General features: G+C 48.4%; 1 protein-coding gene across 1 annotated transcript in view; it reads left to right on the top strand.

Moving 5' to 3' along the window:
* Nucleotides 1-227: 227 nt before the first annotated feature.
* Nucleotides 228-18,003, top strand: part of IL34 (interleukin 34) — a 125,271-nt gene continuing 107,495 nt past the window's right edge. Inside the window, exon 1 of the mRNA XM_068259580.1 lies at nucleotides 228-1,171. The gene's annotated coding sequence lies outside the window, so the exon portion shown is untranslated. The remainder of the gene's footprint in view (nucleotides 1,172-18,003) is intronic.

The following is an 18,003-nucleotide window of genomic DNA, read 5'->3' on the forward strand; positions in this document are numbered from 1 at the left end:
TGGCTGACACAAGGGATGACTGTGCAGAAAGTGTTTACAGAGATGCAATAATGAAAGCATGAAGTGGTAGACAGCTCACCATCAGCCCATGTGCTGCTCTCTGCTGCCAGGAGAGGGACGGGTCACAGCTGCAGATCTGTATCTGCTGTTCTGCTGCTGCTGCGTCTCCTCCCCATTTCTTGACCCCAAATCTCACCCCGGCAGAGTGAGCAGGACTCAGACAGGAGCAGCATACACAGCATAGTTCTGCTGGGCTGTCTGCAGCTCACATGCTGGAATACTGAGGAGTACTGAGAAGTACTGAGGATCATCAGAGGAGTCCATCACCACCAGGCAGGACCAGACAGGATCCTCACATTGGGGTACAGAGGGGTGCAGCATACACAGCATAGTTCTGCTGGGCTGTCTGCAGCTCACATGCTGGAGTACTGAGGAGTACTGAGGATCATCAGAGGAGCCCATCACCACCAGGCAGGACCCTCGCATTGGGGTACAGAGGGGTGCAGCATACACAGCATAGTTCTGCTGGGCTGTCTGCAGATCACATGCTGGAGTACTGAGGAGTACTGAGGATCATCAGAGGAGTCCATCACCACCAGGCAGGACCAGACAGGATCCTCACATTGGGGTACAGAGGGGTGCAGCATACACAGCATAGTTCTGCTGGGCTGTCTGCAGACCACATGCTGGAGTACTGAGGAGTACTGAGGATCATCATAGGAGCTCATCACCACCAGGCAGGACCAGGATCCTCACATTGGGGTACAGAGGGGTGCAGCATACACAGCATAGTTCTGCTGGGCTGTCTGCAGATCACATGCTGGAATACTGAGGAGTACTGAGGATCATCAGAGGAGCCCATCACCACCAGGCAGGACCAGGATCTTTACATTGGGGTACAGAGGGGTGCAGCATACACAGCATAGTTCTGCTGGGCTGTCTGCAGCTCACATGCTGGAGTACTGAGGATCATCAGAGGAGCCCATCACCACCAGGCAGGACCAGGATCCTCACATTGGGGTACAGAGGGGTGCAGCATACACAGCATAGTTCTGCTGGGCTGTCTGCAGCTCACATGCTGGAGTACTGAGGAGTACTGAGGATCATCAGAGGAGACCATCACCACCAGGCAGGACCAGGCAGGATCCTCACATTGAGGTACCAGCTGAGGGTGAGTGCCAAACTTCTGTCCTCTTCTGTGTCCCTCTGAGCTCTGATCTTCTTGTTGCTGTTTTTGTTTTATAAAGTAACTGATTGTCTGTGTTATGGTAACGGGACTGCTCCATTCACTGCTGTGATCAGCTCCCTTTCTCCATTCACTGCTGTGGCAGCCGGGGAGGGTTGTATACAAGAGAGGATAAAAAAGGCAAAATAAACTACTGGTAAATGTGAGCATAGCCATGATGAATATATTGATTATATCACTTCTCTGCCTAGTCCCTCAGTAGTAAGGTAGTTTATGAATCCTTACACTAGTTTCTGCATTATTATTATTATTTTGTATTTATATAGCGCCAACATCTTCCGCAGCGCTGTACAGAGTTTATTGTCCCTCAGAGGTGGTCACAATCTAATAACTACCACAGTCTAGGGGGAAGGGGGGGCAATTAACTCATCTGTATGTTTTTTTGGGGGGAGATGTGGGAGGAAACCCGGAGTGCCCGGAGGAAACCCACACAGACACGGTGAGAATATGCAAACTCCTCTGGATCCTAATAAAGCCCCCCCCCCTTCCTCCTGCACAGTCTTATTCCGGCACTGGCTCCCCTGCAGCCACACAGACCATAATATTTACCTTCCGCGGTGCTGGCAGGTGCACTAGGGGGCTTCCCGCTCCGGCAGTAATAGCTGAGCCCGATCTGGTTTGCTCTGCTGTGCAGGTGATAACCGTCTGTGTCTGTGCAGTAGAGTGGTCCCGATTGGAGATCGTTATTTCTGCTGGAGCCCATTGGAAAGCTGCTACTGCACCTGCAGGCACCGCTGACAAGCCCTTGTTGTCGGATTTGTGGGGCTCCCAGCATTGGATCCCCTCTGGTGAGGAAAACTCTTCACAATCCAGATGCTTCCCCTTACTGAATAAACAAGATTTGCCGGCAGAGGTTTGCATTGCACAGAATAGAACTGAATAAGGGGCTTAGGGCCAGGGCTAGGCTAGGGCTTAGGGCCAGGGCTAGGCTAGGGCTTAGGGCTAGGCTAGGGCTTAGGGCCAGGGCTAGGCTAGGGCTTAGGGTAAGGGCTAGGCTAGGGCTTAGGGCCAGGGCTAGGCTAGGGCCAGGGCTATGGCTTAGGGCCGGGGCTATGCTAGGGCTTAGGGCCAGGCTAGGCTAGGGCCAGGGCTAGGCTAGGGCTTAGGGCTAGGCTAGGGCTTAGGGCCAGGGCAAGGCTAGGGCCAGGGCTATGGCTTAGAGCCAGAGCTAGGCTAGGGCTTAGGGACAGGCTAGGCTAGGGCCAGGGCTAGGCTAGGGCTTAGGGCTAGGCTAGGGCTTAGGGCCAGGGCAAGGCTAGGGCTTAGGGCCATGGCTAGGCTAGGGCTTAGGGCTAGGGCTTAGGGCCAGGCTAGGCTAGGGCTTAGGTCCACGGCTAGGCTAGGGCTAGGGCCAGGGCTAGGCTAGGGCTTAGGGCTAGGCTAGGGCTTAGGGCTAGGCTAGGGCTTAGGGCCAGGGCTAGGCTTGGGCCAGGGCTAGGCTAGGGCTTAGGGCCAGGGCAAGGCTAGGGCTTAGGGCCATGGCTAGGCTAGGGCTTAGGGCCATGGCTAGGCTAGGGCTTAGGGCTAGGGCTTAGGGCCAGGCTAGGCTAGGGCTTAGGGCCAGGGCTAGGCTAGGGCTTAGGGCCAGTGCAAGGCTAGGGCCAGGGCTAGGCTAGGGCTTAGGACCAGGGCTAGGCTAGGGATTAGGGCCAGGCTAGGCTAGGGCCAGGGCTAGGCTAGGGCTTAGGGCTAGGCTAGGGCTTAGGGCCAGGGCAAAGCTAGGGCTTAGGGCCATGGCTAGGCTAGGGCTTAGGGCTAGGGCTTAGGGCCAGGCTAGGCTAGGGCTTAGGTCCACGGCTAGGCTAGGGCTTAGGGCTAGGCTAGGGCTTAGGGCCAGGGCAAGGCTAGGGCTTAGGGCCATGGCTAGGCTAGGGCTTAGGGCTAGGGCTTAGGGCCAGGCTAGGCTAGGGCTTAGGTCCACGGCTAGGCTAGGGCCAGGGCTAGGCTAGGGCTTAGGGCTAGGCTAGGGCTTAGGGCTAGGCTAGGGCTTAGGGCCAGGGCTAGGCTTGGGCCAGGGCTAGGCTAGGGCTTAGGGCCAGGGCAAGGCTAGGGCTTAGGGCCATGGCTAGGCTAGGGCTTAGGGCCATGGCTAGGCTAGGGCTTAGGGCTAGGGCTTAGGGCCAGGCTAGGCTAGGGCTTAGGGCCAGGGCTAGGCTAGGGCTTAGGGCCAGTGCAAGGCTAGGGCTTAGGGCCAGGGCTAGGCTAGGGCTTAGGACCAGGGCTAGGCTAGGGATTAGGGCCAGGCTAGGCTAGGGCCAGGGCTAGGCTAGGGCTTAGGGCTAGGCTAGGGCTTAGGGCCAGGGCAAAGCTAGGGCTTAGGGCCATGGCTAGGCTAGGGCTTAGGGCTAGGGCTTAGGGCCAGGCTAGGCTAGGGCTTAGGTCCACGGCTAGGATAGGGCTTAGGGCCAGGGCTAGGCTAGGGCTTAGGGCCAGGGCTAGGCTAGGGCTTAGGGCTAGGCTAGGGCTTAGGGCCAGGGCTAGGCTAGGGCTTAGGGCCAGGACTAGGCTAGGGCTTAGGGCCAGGGCTAGGCTAGGGCTTAGGGCCAGTGCAAGGCTAGGGCTTAGGGCCAGGGCTAGGCTAGGGCTTAGGGACATGGCTAGGCTAGGGCTTAGGGCCAGGGCTAGGGCTTAGGTCCACGGCTAGGCTAGGGCTTAGGGCCAGGGCTAGGCTAGGGCTTAGGGCCAGGGCTAGGCTAGGGCTTAGGGCCAGGGCTAGGCTAGGGCTTAGGGCCAGGGCTAAGCTAGGGCTAGCCTAGGGCTTAGGGCCATATGCAATTAGTTTTTTTCCTGATTTATCTCCTAGGAGATCATTTTTATCTTCTCTTTAAATAACTTTTCAGCATATTACAATTGAAAATGTACCAAAAAGTTAGTGAAAAAAACTGCTATCAAAGTTACTTTGAGTATGTTCATGCTTGCTGGTGGTTTAAAATGCATTTTATGACAAGGTGTGGAAATATACACTCACCTGAAGGATTATTAGGAACACCTGTTCAATTTCTCATGAATGCAGTTATCTAATTAACCAATCACATGGCATTTGCTTCAATGCATTTAGGGGTGTGGTCCTGATCAAGACAATCTCCTAAACTCCAAACTGAATGTCAGAATGGGAAAGAAAGGTGATTTAAGCAATTTTGAGCATGGAATGGTTGTTGGTGCCAGATGGGCCGGTCTGAGTATTTCACAATCTGCTCAGTTACTGGGATTTTCACGCACAACCATTTCTAGGGTTTACAAAGAATGGTGTGAAAAGGGAAAAACATCCAGTATGCGGCAGTCCTGAGGTCAGAGGGGAATGGGCCGACTGAAGCTGATAGAAGAGCAACGTTGACTGAAATAAGCACTCGTCACAACCGAGGTATGCAGCAAAGCATTTGTGAAGCCACAACATGCACAACCTTGAGGCGGATGGGCTACAACAGCAGAAGACCCCACCGGGTACCACTCATCTCCACTACAAATAGGAAAAAGAGGCTACAATTTGCACAAGCTCACCACAATTGGACAGATAAAGACTGGAAAAATATTGCCTTGTCTGATGAGTCTCGATAGTCAGAATTTGGCATAAACAGAATGAAAACATGGATCCATCATGCCTTGTTACCACTGTGCAGGCTGGTGGTGGTGTAATGGTGTGGGGTGGTTTCTTGGCACACTTAAGACCCCTTATTGCCAATTGGGCATCGTTTAAATGCCACGGGCTACCTGAGCATTGTTTCTGACCATGTCCATCCCTTCATGACCACCATGTACCCATCCTCTGATGGTTACTTCCAGCAGGATAATGCACCATGTCACAAAGAGCGAATCATTTCAAATTGGTTTCTTGAACATGACAATGAGTTCCCTGTACTACAATGGCCCCCACAGTTACCAGATCTCAACCCAATAGAGCATCTTTGGGATGTGATGGAACGGGAGCTTCATGCCCTGGATGTGCATCCCACAAATCTCCATCAACTGCAAGATGCTATCCTATCAATATGGGCCAATATTTCTAAAGAATGCTTTCAGCACCTTGTTGAATCAATGCCACGTAGAATGAAGGCAGTCCTGAAGGCGAAAGGGGGTCAAACACCGTATTAGTATGGTGTTCCTAATAATCCTATAGGTGAGTGTATATGAATTGCATATGGGTCCTGGTGTCCGCCTTTAGACTTAGCTGAGCAATTGGGGATGCAGTGATTGCACCTACACTAGGCCCCCTGAAGCTAAGGAGCGTACATGGGGTCCTCCCCTTGTCTCTGCATCTTCAGTGGTGATGGTCACCAGTATATATAGTGTAAGGGAACAGTGTAACATTTACATGGGACTGTAGCTACATCATGCAGCTATGTAGACTAGCTCATTACACTCTGCCCAAAAACACCCAACTATCCCACACGCCGTTCATCAGTGGTTCAATGCCCCAACGGAGCCTCCATGTTTGTTCACCTCTGGCAGAGAGCGATGCAAAGCTCTGTGTTTATACTGGAAAAATGTGAGATTGCTTTCACCTTTATCTGGTGTAATATCTGTATGCAGAGGTGGTCTATGAACTCTGTGCTGGTCTGTGATATGTCAGATACAGCAGCCAGCCTGGAGCACAACCTAAATATCATCTAGCTCTGCTTCTCAGATGTATATGCTTCTGTTTACTTTGTAGAGCACTGCATGGTATGTCAGCGCGAGATAAATATAGCAAGTATATTCTCTGCTAAGTGGTTGTGTACTGGAGATGCTAGGACATGGTGTTTGATCAAACATGTCTTCATTTAGGGGAGCTGAAGGTTTAGGGGGTGGGCTCTGGCCAGTGTTAAGCCTGTTTCACACATCCATCAATACAATACAGTACAATAACATTTCTATAGCGCTTTTCTCCCATAGGACTCAAAGCGCTTAGGCTCTCTCAGATTCAGTAATTAGTAGGATGAAGTATTCACACAACAAAAGTTATATTTCTGCAAATGCCAGACTGAACAGGTGGGTTTTCAGTCTGGATTTAAACACGTCCAGGGATGGGGCTGTCCTGATCTGTTGAGGTAAGGAGTTCCAAAACGTAGGGGCAGCATGACAGAAGGCTCTGGGACCAAAAGTTTCCAAGTGGACTCTGGGTATGACTAGATTATTAGAACCTGTGGATCTGAGAATGCGGGGATTGCTACGCAGCTGTAACATATCTTTCATGTATCCAGGGCCTAGATTATTCAGGGATTTAAATGTCAGTAGGCCGATCTTGAATAGGACCCTCCATTCTATAGGTAGCCAGTGAAGGGAATGCAGGACTGGCATTATGTGGCAGTGACGGGGTTGGTTGGTTAGCAGTCTGGCAGCAGTATTCTGTATCAGCTGTAGGCGGTACAAGACCTTTTTTGGAAGGCCAGTGTAGAGAGCATTGCAGTAGTCCAGTCAGGATGTGATGAAGGCGTGGACTAAGGTTGGCAGATCTTCTGGGGGTATGAGGTGCTTGATTTTTGCAATGTTCTTCAGGTGAAAATAGGATGATTTCACCACAGCAGAGATTTGAGTTCTGAAGTTTAAATCCCCATCAATTAGAACTCCCAGGCTACGCACATGATCAGAGCTGCGTAGATCCGTGCCTCCTATTCCCAGTGGTGAAGACTGCAAGTTAAGTTGTTTTGTTATCATGCTCTGCCCTCCAATCAGAAGGACTTCAGTTGGAAGTCCATCAAGCACTATCGCTCACCTAGCCTGTGTACAGACGGAACTTATGCTGGGAATACACCATACGTTTTTCCGCTCGATAGATGGGCTCGATAGATAATTTCCAACATGTCCAATATTCCTTCCAATCGTTTTTTGGGTCGATTTCTAATAGAAGTGAATTAAAAAAGATAAGAAAAATAAGCGGAAAATGAGAGACTCGAGCGAAAAAAAACGATCGGATGGAAAATCAAGCGGTAAAACGTATCGTGGGTACCCAGCATAAGAGGCAGTGACGGCACTTCCTGCAGCAGCTTGTGTAAAAGAGATATATTATAATTCCTTATCCGTTTTTCTTCATGATTCACCTCTTATTACAGTAAAGTCCCCTGTAACCAGCACATGCGGGGATTGGCTGATGCCGGATACGGTTTGCTTGAGCAACTGACTGAAAAAGCTCCCCACGCAGCAGAAAATACTTCCCGAGCCTCCAGGCGCTGCCTTCTACCCTTCCTGCAGATCCCATTGGCTTTCTGGCGTCCTCTGTGTACAGCCCCGGCGTGTCACCTGCCAAGCATCAGGTCACGTGACACGCCAGGAGCTGCGCATGGATGCCGGAAAGCCGAAGGGAGCTGCAGGAAGGGCAGAAGATGTGGCTTGGAGGCTCGGGAAGTATTTTCTACCCTACAGTACCCTGCAAACCCTTCAAACACTGTCCCGTTATCCCCTCAGGCACGCCGGTTGGTTGAGACAGTTGTCTGAGTTCTGTATAAAGGGAGCTTCGCTGTATATGTTATCTTATGAATTATGTTTCCTTAGTGGAAGTGAGAAATAGGTAAGGTGAGACAGTTCTTGAGATTAGTTTAGAGGATACCAGATGCGAAAGGATCTGGTAAAAACTGAAGCTGTAGTGGGTGGGGGAGGGGGCAGTAACAAATACTCACCACACCTCCCATTCCCCTCCTCCATCCCTCGCCGCTCTTCTCCGGTCCGTCCCGTTGTCTTGGGTGACTTTGGTGACTCCAAACCCAGACATACAGCGCTGCGCATGCGCTGTATGTCTGTCCTGCTCCCCTGTGGCCACGTAGTGATGTCACAGGACAAGATTGCGCTAACTCCCCCCTGCGTCTCCAATCAGCCCTCACAACGGGACACAGGAGCAAGCACACTCCTGTCCTTTCACATTACTACACGGCCACAGGGGAGCAGAACGGACATACTGCGCATTCGCCATGCATGTAGCAATATTTTTTTAAAAACTGTGCCTGAAACTGTTTTAAAAACTGTCTGACATTTGGTGGCAAAAGTCTGTAAGCCTCACTTGGGTCATATAAGATGTGAGGGCAGATTGCCTGGTGAACACTTAATTACTTCCGTACTCCCGTTCTCAAAGAGATCAGCAGGGCTGCCAGGCAACTGGTATTGCTTAAAGTGTAACTGTCCGGCATAAAATAAAAAAACAATTATTTATTTTTATCTGGTAAACAAGTAATAAGGATGCTAACCAGGTAATCCAAAAGCTAAAATCACTATTACTTTTCTTGTTGATAAATGATCATTCCCCAGTTTACCTGACTCTTATTTGGTACTCAAAAAGGAAGTTGCAGGGCATGCTGGGCTGTCCTTTTTTGCTTCTCTATTTCCCCTCAGACTTACCTAATGCAGCCTGATTGGCTGGAGCCTCTTTCCCTCCTGTTTTCCCCTCCCACACCTCTGTTCCTCTCTGATTGGCCAGTATTTCTCATGCTGAGACAATGCACTTTCTATAGTGAAGAGCGGGCAAATCAGGCAGAGGAGAGTAAGGGAGGGAATTACACCAGAATTGGCTTCAAAACAGCCACACTTAAAATGGAAAATGCTAAGAAGGATTTTCTCTTTTCTTTTTACTGTAGAAAAACCACTAAAATCAAAAAGTGGACAGGGCAATACATGTGTTATGTCAGTAGAGCAAGTATTTATCTACTTACTAGCTGATGACCCGGCGTTGCCCGGATATGTATTTGGCTGGAGTCGGCTCCGCCCACTTTTTCTAACCCTAATACACAAACACTCAATGACCACGTTTGTGAGCTTTGGCATCAATAATTTGTATATTCCAATAGAAATTAAACAAATCAGATTGGCTGTTTGTGGCTCCGCCCCTCTCCAGCATTTGAACCCCAGTCACCCAATGACCAACTGTAGCAGGTTTGAGGCATCTGCTATTACCAGTGGAAAAATGGCAGCAATTTAAATATTCCCCTTGAAAATCAACAGGTGAATTTTGATTGGCTATTATAGGCTCCACCCACTTCCCTGAGTATTAATCTGTCGCCCAGTGACCATCAGGGCAAAGTTTTGGAACCCTGCCATTAACAGTATAAGAATGGCTGCAGTTTATATTTTTCCCAGAGAATTTAATTTTTGGCTCCGCCCACTTTTGGTAACCTGGTCACACAGTCACTCAATGACCAAGTTTGTGAGCTTTCGGGTTCTTGACATCAATAAGAACAAATCTGATTGGCTGTTTTTGGCTCCGCCCCCTTTTCTGAATTTAAACCCCCGTGACCCAATGACCAACTGTACCAGCCAAGTTTGATGCTTGTGCCATTAACAGTGCAAGAATGGCAGCAATTTTAATATTATCTTGAAAACCAACAGGTGAATATTGATTGTCCTCTCTAGGCTCCACCCACTTTTCTGAATATTCATCCCAGTCACCCAGAGACCAACTGTGCAAAGTTTGAGAACTTTGCCAGAAACAGTGTAAGAATGGCTGCAGTATACATTTTCCCAGGGAAATTTGTATTTGTCTCCAACCACTGATGACCCGGCGTTGCCTGTGTATGTATTTGGCTGGTGTCAGTGACCCAATGACCAACTGTACCAGGTTTGAGGCTTGTGCCATTAACAGAGCAAGAATGGCAGCAATTTTAATATTATCTTGAAAATGAACAGGTGAATATTGATTGGCTTTTGTAGACTTCATTCCCTTTTCTGAATATTAATCCCAGTCACCCAGTAACCAGCTATGCTAAGTTTGAGAACCCTGCCATTAACAGTGAAGTAGGGCTGCAGTTTACATTTTCCCAGGGAAAGCTGTTTTGACTCCACCCACTTTTTGTAACCTGGACACACAGTCACTCAATGACCAAGTTTGTGAGCCTTCGGGTTCCTGGCATAAAAAATGTGTGAATGGAAGCAGTTTATCCAGCAAAGAAATCTGATTGGCTGTTTGTGGCCCCGCCCCTTTAGTGAATTTGGACTCCAGTCACTTAATCTCCCTGGCGGTATGCAGTTTCAATGTCTGCGTCCGCGGGAGGATTTTTGCCTATAAAATGTTATTTATAGTTATAGTTTAGATTGTAAGCTCACAAGGGCAGGGCTCTCTCCCCCTTTTGTGTCTTGGAAATCATTATACATTTTATTCATCATGTTACTTTTATCACTGTCATTACCACTTCTGTATTTTGTATTCTGTATCATTTTTTTGTATTTTGTCACTAATTATGTATCTTGTATATTAGTGTACACCATTGTCTGTATTATTATGTACCCCACGTTTGTTTCTTACTTTGTACAGCGCCACGGAATATGTTGGCGCTTTATAAATCAATAATAGTAATAATAGTCTTCAGCAAGCACTTTGCTAGCCAAGTATGCCCCCCAGGTACCTCCGGTCCCCTCTGATCCCCCCGATCTCTGCCGGTAATATTTACCAATCTGCGATCCCGTGATAGCCGCAGCTTCTCCATGCAGCTTTACTGTCGCTATGGCGATGATCGGACATGACGTCATGCGCAGTTCCGATCCTCCCCATAGCAGAGCCTGGCGCTGATTGGGAGGCTGCGCCATCGCAGGATCCCTGGGGGGTACGTATACCGGCGGCAATTGGCAGTGATCAGAGGGGACCAGAGGCACTTGGGGGCCATACTTGGCTAGCGAAGTGCTTGCTGAAGACTATAAATAACATTTTATTGGCAAAATGACTGACTGTAGCAGGTTTGAGGCCTTTATGAATATTAATCCCAGTCACAGAGTGACCAACTGTGTCAAGTTTGAGAACCCTGCCATTAAATGGCTGCAGTTTATATTTTCCCATGTAAAAAAATAGTTGTTTTTAGCTCCGCCCACTGTTTCTAACCTTGACATAAAGTCACTCAATGACTTTTGGGGTTTTTGGCATCAATAAGTTGCATTTTCCATTGAAATTAAACAAATCTGATTGGCTGTTTGTAGCCCGCCCACTTTTCAGAATTTTTCCAGTCTCCCAGTGACTGACTGTACCAGATTTGAGGCATCTGCCATTAAAAGTATAAGAATGGCAGCTATTTAAATATTCCCCTTGAAGATCAATAGGTGAATTTTGATTGGCGGTTGTAGGCTCCACCCCCTTTCTAAATTTTAATCCCAGTCACCCAGTGGCCACCTGTGTCAGTTTGTAAGTGTGTCAGAGTAAGTTTGGGAACCCTGCCATTAACAGTATAAGAATGGCTGCAGTTTATATTTTCCCATGTAAAAAATGTAGTTGTTGGCACCGCCCACTTTCTCTAATCTTGAAATACAATCACTCAATTACCATGTTTATGAGCTTTGGGGTCTTTGGTATCAATATTTTGTATATTCCCATTGGAATTTAAACAAATCTGATTGGCTGTTTGTGGCTCCGCCCCCTTTCTGAATTTGAACACCAGTCACCCAGTGACCAACTGTACTAGGTTTGAGGCATCTGCTATTAAAGAGAACCTGAGGTGGGTTTTAATAATCCTATTAGCACACAGAGGCTGGCTTGGAGGGAAGGGACGCAGTCAGGGAGCAGCGGAGAGTGACAGTGTGGATGTACACAGCTTGGCATATGATTTATGGGGGACAGCAGAGCGCGGGGGGGGGGGGGCCTGGGGGACACAGTATAGCAACAGAGGCTGGGCATTATATGCAGACACAGCCTCTGTCTGCTAATAGGATTAATAAAACCCATCTCGGGTTCTCTTTAATAGTGCAAGAATGGAAGCAATTAAAATATTCCCCTTGAAAGTCAACAGGTGAATTTTGATTGGTTGTTGAAGGCTCCACCCACTTTTCTGAATATGAATCCCAGTCACCCAGTGACCAACTGTGCAAAGTTTGAGAACCCTGCCACTAACAGTGTAAGAATGGCTGCAGTTTATATTGACCAGTGAAATTTGTTTTGGCTCTGCCCACTTTTTGTGACGTTGACACACAGTCACTCAATGACCAAGTTTGTGAGCTTTCAAGTTCCTGGCATCAAAAATGTGTGAATGGAAGCAGTTTTTCCAGCAAGGAAATCTGATTGGCTGTTTGTGGCCCCACCCCTTTAGTGAATTTGGACCCCAGTCACCCAATGACTGACTGTAGCAAGTTTGAAGCCTCTGCCATAAATAATGTAAGAATGGCAGCAGTTTGAAGGAGTTGTCAGGCAAATGTTACTAAAATAAACGCTACTTACTGGGGGCTTCCTCCAGCCCCAAGCTCCCAAGACCTCCCTCGCTGCAGCTCTGTGCGCAACCGTTTGCCGGAGCTCCGACCCGGTCCCCGGTGATGACGTCAGAGCGACCTGGAGGTCGCTCTGTACTGCGCCTGCACGATCAGCGCTGTCAATCACCGCCACGTGGGCCGAAATGGACTGCGTAGTTGCAGAACTACTACCACCTGCGCAGTCCGCTCCGGTCCACGTGGCGGTAATTGACAGCGCCGATCGCGCAGGCGCAGTACAGAGCGACCTCCAGGTCACTCTGACGTCATCACCGGGGACCGGGTCAGAGCTCTTTTACATGGATAACAACTGGAGTTTCTTAACTCTTCCTGTACTGGAAACAATATTAGACATATATCTCTGCTCCTAATGCTTTATTTCTTAGCTGGACTACACATACAAATCATTATATCATTTTTTTTTCCGCTTCAGTGTCTCTTTAAGTAGAATTGGCACTATTTGTCCACATGATTATCTCCGCATGCCACATGCTACTGCACTTACCCTTTAAAGAGACTCTGAAGCCTCTTAAAATTCCACTTTTTATTTAACAATCCCGTTCTACACTTTCACCCCATGTAATACGCTGCATCCCCGCGGCAGATCGCTGTATTCAAACACCCCCCCCCCCCCCCCCCAAACACCAGGGCAAAAATCCACAACTTTCCTGGTTTGTGGATTTTGCTGCCCGGGGAGGCAGAGCTTACCACTGTAGCTCTGCCTCTATTCGTGTCAATCCTTGCGGATCTCCGCCTCTCCCCCGCCCCTCTCAGTGAAAGAAGACTGAGAGGGTCGGGGAGAGGCGGTGATCAGCGGGGACTGACGTGAGTAGAGGCACAATTACATCGCTAAGCTCTGCCTCTACAAGAAAGCACTCCTCCAACATTGCCCCGGGGGTTAAAAACAGCGTTCTGCCGTGGGATAGTGGAGTTTTACATGGGGTGATAGTGTAGAAGGGGATTGTTAAATAAAAAGTGGAATTTTAAGAGGTTTAGAGTCTCTTTAGCTGTTGCATCCTTACAGCGGTTTCGTGGTAGACATACCACATCGTCAGAGATCAGATGAAAAAAGGGGCGGACAGCAGAAAGGCTGATATCCTCTAATCTGCAGCTCGGATGTAGCCAATGACTTGCAATGCCAGGAGGCGTCGGGGCGGGGCGAGAGGAGTCCCAGAATGTGTGGATGTATTTAAACCGTGCGTGCAGAGAGGAGGATACCAGCCTCCCGAATGTCCACCTGGCCTCCCGAATGTCACCCGGCCTCCCAAATGTTACCCAGCCTCCCAAATGTTACCCTGCCTCCTGAATGTCTACCCGGCCTCCCGAATGTCCACTCGGCCTCCCGAATGTCCATCCGGCCTCCCGAATGTCCATCCGGCCTCCCAAATGTCCATCCGGCCTCCCGAATGTCCATCCGGCCTCTCCAAATGTCACCCGGCCTCCCGAATGTCCACCTGGCCTCCCGAATGTCCACCCGGCCTCTCCGAATGTCCACCCGGCCTCCCAAATGTTACCCAGCCTCCCAAATGTTACCCAGCCTCCTGAATGTCTACCCTGCCTCCCGAATGTCCACCCGGCCTCTCGAATGTCCACCCGGCCTCCCAAATGTCCATCCGGCCTCCTGAATGTCACCCACCCTCTCCAAATGTCACCCGGCCTCCCGAATGTCCACCCGGCCTCCCGAATGTCCACCCGGCCTCTCCGAATGTCTCCCGGCCTCTCTGAATGTCACCCAGCCTCCCGAATGTCACCCGGCCTCTCCGAATGTCCACCCCATTAGTCATCTGACTTCTGTAAATGCGGACTATGTGGTATGTCTACCATGAAACAACTGTAAGGCAGGGTTTGGACATTAAAGGCCGGCTGGTAACATTTTCTCTGTGCCCTCGTCTTGTCTCTTCAGTTTAATACAAGAACAGTGATGCGGCCTTAATTATTTGCAGTGTTGTGCAGAGAGTTCATGGCCACATTACAAACATAAATGGGTTTTATGAATGCAAGTTGTTCTTCATTATTTAACAAACACACGGACGCCTTTTTTTAAACGAAGTGTAACAAGTTTATTTGTTTGAGTACACATTGCTCAACCGCAGACACAGCCAATACATCAGTACAAAGTTGCAGATAAATATCATATAAACAGTATTTGGTAGTCCAAGAAAAATCAGTGATCTGTCACACCTGGGGAAACTTTCAGACATCATATTAGTAAGAGTATACATTCTGTATATGCCTCATGTAGCAATCTTAACCACTTCACCACTGAGGGGTTTTACCCCTTGAGCACCAGAGCAATTTTCACCTTTCAGCGCTCCTTCCATTCATTCGTCTATAACTTTATCATTACTTATCACTCATCAAAATTGGGAAAAAATTCATTATTTTTCAGTTTTCGGCCATTATAGTTTTTAAATAATGCATGGTACTGTAATTAAAACCCATGAAATGTATTTGCCCATTTGTCCCGGTTATAAAACCGTTTAAATTATGTCCCTATCACAATGTTTGGCGCCAATATTTTAATTGGAAATAAAGGTGCATTTTTTTCAGTTTTGCATCCATCCCTAATTACAAGCCCATAATTTATAAAGTAACAGTGTATTACCCTCTTGACATAAATATTTAAAAAGTTCAGTCCCTAAGGTAACTATTTATGTCTTTTTTTTTATTGTAATTTTTTTTTTTAATTACAAAAAAAATAAAATTGGGGAGTGTGGGAGGTAATGAGTTAATTTTTTTGTGTAAAACTATGCATATATATATGAAAAATGCTTTAGGGTGTAGTTTTACTATTTGGCCGCAAGATGGCCACAGTAACTTTTTGTTTATGCGACCTGCAAGCATCGGAAGGATGCTTGCAGGAAGTGTTATGAGGCTGAGAGACTTTTTTTGTTCACAATTATCGCGCTGCTTCTCATAGAAGCAGCCGATCATTGCGGGCGCTTAGATCAACGAACGGGAAAGTTTTTTCCCGTTCATTGATCTCCAGGTGAGCGGGCAGTGGCGTGCATGAGCACAGGGGCGCGCGGACAGCGGCGGGAGCAGCGGGAGGTGCGGATATCTCCGTCCCTGGTGTTGACAGGGTGGAAAAAGGGACGGAGATATCCGCACCGCGGGTGGTAAAGTGGTTAATAATAATGTGCAACGCCATTTGCAAAAAAAGAAGTTGGGACATTGTGTAAAACACAATAAAAACAGAATGCAATATCAAGTTGAGACAGATGTTACAAAAGACGGTAATACTAGAAAAACATCTGCTGGAACATCTAAAAATGAATCAGGTTAATTGGCAACAGGTCAGTAACATAATTGGGTATAAAAAGAGCATCCCAGAGGATCCGAGTCTCTCAGAAGTAGGACCTGGGACCCTCTACAAAGTGCAAACGCTATCGCAATCACTGGCGATCTGCAGTAGCGATTTGCGGTAGCTATTGATTAGTGGTAGAACTTTGTAAGCAATTTTAGAAGTGATTTCCCTGCTCCTAAGCAATAACATTAGAATGGAAACACTCCCAAAATGCTGCATGTCCTGCGATTGCGATTTTCCTAATCACAATCGCTCCAGTGGGATCCGCTCTATCCACTTACATTGGCAAAGCGTTTTTGGAAATTGCTAGCGATTGAAAATGACCCCAAAACACTGCCAAAAACCCTCTAGTGGGTCCCAGCACTAAAGGAAACAAGCGGTCGTCCGTTAAGACTGTAACTGCACTTGTGCAGAACGCTCCTCGCTATGGGAACCTGATGGAGGAGGTGCACTCCCCGGAACAGCGCATGCGCAATGACCTGCAAACCAGCTGGATCGCAAACTTCACAGCAGCACAGAGGATTGGACTGCAAGGACAATAAGGAAGCTAACAGACTACAGGGGACTGGAAGAAGCCCCAGGTAAGGGCCAGTTTACACGGGAATCCCACGTCGTCTCGGTCAAATGCTTTTATGCAGAATAGCATGTGACAGCCTTCGGGAAATGAAGTACGTTGTTCATGTGGGATGAGACATCCGTGTAAACTGGCCCTTACTTAGGGATTCTTCCAGTCTCCTGTAGTCTCTTAGCTTCTTCGTTGTCCTTGCGGTCCAATCCGTTGTGCTGCTGTGACGTTTGCGATCCAGCTGGTTTGCGGGCCACTGCAGTACATAATCTTACATAATCCAGAGAGGTCGCTGAACACAAGGGACAAGGCTTAAAGCCGGTATTGGATGGCCGAGGTCTGCGGGGCCTCAGATGGCAATGCATTAAAATCAGAGGCAATTATGTTCTAGAAATGAATGAATCATCTCAGGAACACTTCCAAAAACCACTGTCTCTGAACACAGCTCATTTGGGCCTGATTTCTTTTAATGTGGACTGAATGAAAGTGATGAATTGCCATGTGGTCTGGAGTGTTAGAATCTGACATGTTTTGGAAATCATGGTTGTCCTGTCTGTGCCCCAAGGCAGAAGAGTAGGATTATAGGTCAGCTTGTATTCGGTGTACCATTAAAAAGCCGCCACCATTTTGTACAGTATCCTAACTGTAGAAACAAATAATAGCTGAGATTCTTGCCCATTTACTCAGTAAACAGACACAGTTGTAGTTTAGCCACTCTATGTCTGCAGCACTGTTACTAGCAAATGGCTGAAATGCACATGCTGTGTACGGCTCATGTGATGAGGGACTACAATGGTGTCCAGACAGACCATATTGGGAAGATTTCAGCAGAGGCTTTCCTATACTTACATATAATGTTACCATATGGTGTGATTAGTAATATTATTGGCTTCCCACTTTCTTGATATGGGAGTCCTAGAGAGTACAGGTAGTCCACGATTAATGCACGAGATAGGGACTGTAGGTTTGTTCTGAACCTGAATCCGTTCTTAAGACGGAACACTGTGTCATCTCCGTTGTCTTTGCCTCCAGTGTCCCCCTCTGTGCCTCTCTGTCTCCCGCTGTGCCTGTTTGTCCCCCATGTACCTATTTGCCCCCCCATGCTTGTTTGTCTCCCTTTGAGCCTCTCTTTGCCCCCCCCCCTTTGTGCCCCTTTATGTCTCCCCTCTGTCCAACTCTATGTTCCCGCCTGTTTGTACCCCCTCTGTGCCTCTGTACCTCTTCTGTTAGATGGCATGTTATTGATTAGGTGCAAAAATATCACCTGGGAGATAACATGAATTGCGGCCAAGGTGGCGTCACCCTGCGCCGAACTTTGGCTGCACTGATTTTTAATGTAGACCCCTCTGTGTCCTCCTGGTCCGCTCTGTTGTGCCGCGGTCAGCCCCGGTGACGCCTGCAGCTGGCTGAGTCGCGGATTACTGTACATGGGAGGCACAAGCCGCACGCATCTTCAGCTCAGTCGCAGATTACTGTGCATGGGAGGCACAAGCCGCACGCATCTCCAGCTCAGTCACAGATTACTGTGCTTGGGAGGCACAAGCCGCACGCATCTTCAGCTCAGTCACGGATTACTGTGCATGGGAGGCACAAGCCGCACACATCTCCAGCTCAGTCACAGATTACTGTACATGGGAGGCACAAGCCGCACACATCTTCAGCTCAGTCACGGATTACTGTACATGGGAGGCACAAGCCGCACACATCTTCAGCTCAGTCACAGATTACTGTGCATGGGAGGCACAAGCCGCACGCATCTTCAGCTCA

This window comes from Hyperolius riggenbachi, chromosome 11 (genome assembly GCF_040937935.1).
Source record: "Hyperolius riggenbachi isolate aHypRig1 chromosome 11, aHypRig1.pri, whole genome shotgun sequence".
Taxonomy (NCBI): domain Eukaryota; kingdom Metazoa; phylum Chordata; class Amphibia; order Anura; family Hyperoliidae; genus Hyperolius; species Hyperolius riggenbachi.